This window comes from Hibiscus syriacus, unplaced genomic scaffold, assembly GCF_006381635.1.
Source record: "Hibiscus syriacus cultivar Baekdansim isolate YM2019G1 unplaced genomic scaffold, ASM638163v2 tig00110429_pilon, whole genome shotgun sequence".
Classification (NCBI taxonomy): Eukaryota; Viridiplantae; Streptophyta; class Magnoliopsida; order Malvales; family Malvaceae; genus Hibiscus; species Hibiscus syriacus.
Window position 1 is genome coordinate 8,541,768 of NW_024062733.1, and position 4,522 is coordinate 8,546,289.

The 4,522-nt window shown below is 36.5% G+C and overlaps 1 pseudogene; it reads right to left on the minus strand.

Moving 5' to 3' along the window:
• Positions 1 to 1,348: 1,348 nt before the first annotated feature.
• On the minus strand, positions 1,349 to 4,522 carry LOC120124888 (annotated as a pseudogene).

The following is a 4,522-nucleotide window of genomic DNA, read 5'->3' on the forward strand; positions in this document are numbered from 1 at the left end:
CGAGGATACGGTTCGGGGGATTTTGTATACGCAGCGGTCCATTAGGAAAACCGGATTGACCTAACTTTGGTTTTTCGATACCCAAAGAGCATTTTGCCTCTTTTGTCTCACCCGGACCATTGAGCCGAAACCGGTCCGGTTCATAATTAAATCATTTCCTAAGGTGCACAATAATTAGGACAAAACAGAATTATATATTTGGTCGGTAATCTATTTTTTTTCATTTCTTTTTTGGTCATCAAACTATATTTAATTTATGTTTCGTTTTGTTTTAATCATGAAACTATAATTTTTAAAATTATACATAATCATTTATGTTTTGATCACTCGTTAGATTGAACGGAACCGTCGGAACTATAATTTTTAAAATTATACATAAAGATGCTTCATTTCTGTTTTATCACTTGTTAGATTGAAAGGAATTGTCGCTAAATTTAACGTAGATGGTGATGTTGTATGGTATAATAACAATTCTAATCCTCAAAATGTACACATTCTATAAAATTGATATTAATGTAAAATGATTATATGAAATTGATCCTCATTTTAATTTGAAATAATTACTAAATTATTAAATCATTAATAAATACTGTCCTCTAGCCTGAAACACCATTGTCCAAAGTCTCCATTCACAACCACTACTGCCCTCCTTCCTCCCTGAGGTCAAGAAGCTTGAGAAACACTCAGAGTAGATTTCCAAGCTCAAGGTAGATGTTGAACATCTGAAGAGGCAGATTATTACGATTAAAAAGTCAAAAATAAGAGACAAATTTATGCTTCCATAAATATTTGGGATGGTTAAACATTTATTTGCTAAAAAGGAAAACCTTCCCCTAAAATCGTGTTTCTATTCCTCAGAATGCATATAAAGGGTGAAAAACAGAGAATTGAGAAATTAGGGATACAAATTCACAAGCTAAAGATCATAACATTAATCCTGCAAAGGCCCAAATTTGGCAAAAATCTAAAAATTTACAGACAAATCAGTTCATACTTCATTGGACCTTGCGCCTTTTGAACTTGGTCAAACCCCAATCATCACCGTAGATACTTGAATCATTGGTGTTTATTGAGTGAGTCGATCGCAATTAGTTGCTAGATAAACTCGTTAAAGTTTTGCACTACTTGTGCTCGTTAAAAAAAACTTGTTGTTCGACTCATTGCTCGTTAAGCTCGATGCTCGTTAAGCTCACCAAAATTTTTAACTTATTTTCTTAATTATAGGTAAAATCTACTAATACTATACAGAGCTTAATATAAACATAAATTAATAAATTTTACCAAAAATATTATCAAATGAGTATATGAAACATTTTCAAAGTCTAAACTCCAAAGTAACAATCCACAAATACATTAAAGTAACAATCCAACTGCTAAGGCCACATACAAATACCCTGGACATCCTCATGCAAGTATTTATACCATAACACTGAAGAACCTGTCTATGATGCATATTCAGTGCCATAGTCCAGATCGAAAAGCATGCCCCTGCGATTTTCAGTGTCCATTCGGATCCTGAATTTCTTTGCAAGGGATTCTACTTGATCATCACACTCATAGTCCATCTCTCGGATGCATCACCGTCTGACCTTTTTTAGTGTTTCTTTTGATGGTACAAATCCAGCATTTACCTACCAAAAGAATTGTTGAACGGTCATTAATCTTTCTCTTTGGAGATATCATAAGGTTCTAACAACCAGAAAGGAAATAGAGTTACCATCTCGTCAATTGCAGAGAGAGCAGCCTTTTGATCTCGATTGATTAGATGAGCATCAGCAAGCAATGAATATGACTTAGCATTGGGTTTCACACCCAAGTCACCATGTGTTCAAACACCCTTGAGGCTTCAAAAGTCTGCCATGAAGTTATTTAGAATGTAAGACTATGCTACAGGTGCAAGCGAAGAAAAAAAAAGACAAACGAAAAAAACTAAGCATTTTTGACAATATCTAGGATACATGCTTGTAATAGCTCATGCATGCAGCTAAATGTACTGGTTGCAAGTGTTTGTGCATTCAAGGGAGAGAGCTACATACTTTCTTGAGCTTTCCAAATGCATAGATTAGAGCATTATAGAATGAATATCAGGGGTCAACCCAAAAGATGAACTTATTGCATCAAATGTTTGGTAGGCATGCTCAATGTCCCATATGTTTCCACATCCCAAAATTATACAATTCAGAGCAGTAACAGACTTGTAGGGAGGGTCTGCATGACTTAAGTTCTCAAGTCGATAATATACCTGCGGAGAATATTTCAATTTTCAACATCAGCAACACCCTCCTCACTCAATGAGCCAAAATATGTGGCTAGGCTTAGGGAAAAAAATTAAAAGAGCAATGATGAATTGAATGCCATAAGTGGAAACTTGAACAGCCTCTAGTTTCCAAAAGAAAAATATGATAAAAGAAAACATTCCCTCCTAACTCCTAACACAGAATTGTAGTTGCAAGGACATAGAAGAGTAATAAATACTGTTAAAGTGACCTATGTATACATTTCAAGAACAGAATGATGCAGCAAACGTAAATTGATTTTAAACATATTCCACATTTCTAAACACAAAAACATGCTCAACAAGCGTCAAATGGAGCCACTTGAGGAACTTCACCGATATTTGTGTATTACTAATATTTTTAAATTAAATTCCTTCTAATTTAAAGACAACATGCATGCATGCTGATATTTCACATACTAATAATATATCCTATTCTAGAGAAATATATCAATCACCAGAGATATTAAATAATAGAATATTCAAAAGAAAATCCATCAAACTGTATATAACTTTAAGTGTAAAAGTACCGAATCCAAAGTCTCATATCCATTCTTGGAGCAAGCCACAACCAATGGATATAAAGTAGTGAAAGGTGAGAACAGATCTTCTGCTTCGTTAATGGAATTGCCATGAGCACCCTCAAACTCATGCAATGTACCAAAAGCCTTCTGCAGATTCCCCAATGACGCATGTGCATATATCTTCCCAAGGAAAGATTCAGGGTGGGCACCTTTTGACGCAATGAATGCCGTAGGATTGCCCAGGACACATCTAACAGTTTTGAGCTGTATGTCCTACCTGCAGTCGCAAGTGCTGAGACAATCAATCCTTCATCTACAGAAAGTAAGAAAGGTGGCCTTGCATTTTCGCCCCGAGCAATCCATTTGGCCATAAACTCCAAGGCATAAAACGCTAGCTTGCTGTTATCTGCTTGCATTGCAACTTCTGCAAGATAGTTGCACAAAGTCCAATTTGGATAAATAGCTCTATTATGATCTGTTGTCTGGAAAGACCTATGAGAACAAAGTTATGTCATCAAACACCGAGTAAAGGCAACCTCCTAACTCAAAACAATATCGTTACCAACAAAATGTGTCATATACCGTGCACATCTCAATGACATCAACTACAGTGTCAAGCCGGCCCTGTTTAACAAAGCATGCCACATACTCCGTAGTTATTTTCATAGACAACTTATAACCAGATTTTAAGGCCAGATCAATTTATTTCAAAGCTTCTTCAAACGTTGTGACTCAAACAGCATTCCAATAACCAAATCATAAGTTTCATCATCAGACAGAGATTCTGTTCCACCCTGCAGCATCCTGATAGGGACAGATTGAAGGGTGAATATGTGTAATATTTTAGAGAGTAATTCCAAAGAAAAGCCAACTAAAGTAGTGTATTACTAATAAAAAATAATTTAAAATAATTGAATTCCTAGAAAATCATTGTTATTTGCAAGCAGCTCTTAGGAATAATAAAATCGAAGAGGTGATTGTCGCAAAAAGAATTTCCCATGACACATTTTAAATATAAAATTCAAACTATCAATACAACTAAAAAGAGAGAAAAAGAAAAAAAATGAGAACAAGTATAGTATCATTGTAACTAACCGTTTGAGCAATTTTTCAGCAGCTTCAGTTTCCTTAGTTTGCTTCATAGCTTTTAAAACGAAATTAAAGGCCGCTGTGTTGGGAACAATGGCAAACTCTTCCATTTGAGCCACCAAATCAAGCAAATCGCTTGCCGATGCTCCGATCATAAAATTAGCCCTCAAATAATGATTATAAAGATTCACTTCGGGTTTATAAGGCTTCCCATTCTTATCCAGCGAGCGAACCCAGAACTCGAATATCTCTTTCACATCGACCCATCGTTGTCTAGTCATCAAATCGGCAAAATGATTCATCAAAGCAGGCCCTTCCAGGCCTTGAGAGAGGTATTGATTCCGGTGGAAGTAGATTGGCTTGGGAAGCCAAGGGGAATAATGAATTGCGCTAGGGAGGTTGTCTCGCGTTTGGGTCTCGCCGGTTTCCGCGGAGTGAGCTGACTCAGCGAGTTGGGGTTCTTGAGAGAGGAAAGGGAAGCTGGAAATGGATTTAGATTGGTTTACTCGGAGTAGGGCTCGTGTTCGGATCAAGATCGCCATTTGTGAAGCCATTCCCCCCACCTCTCACTGACAATAGTGAAGCAAGATAGCTTAGTTCGTTCAAGTTAGGGTTTTTGGGACGACGAAAGAGG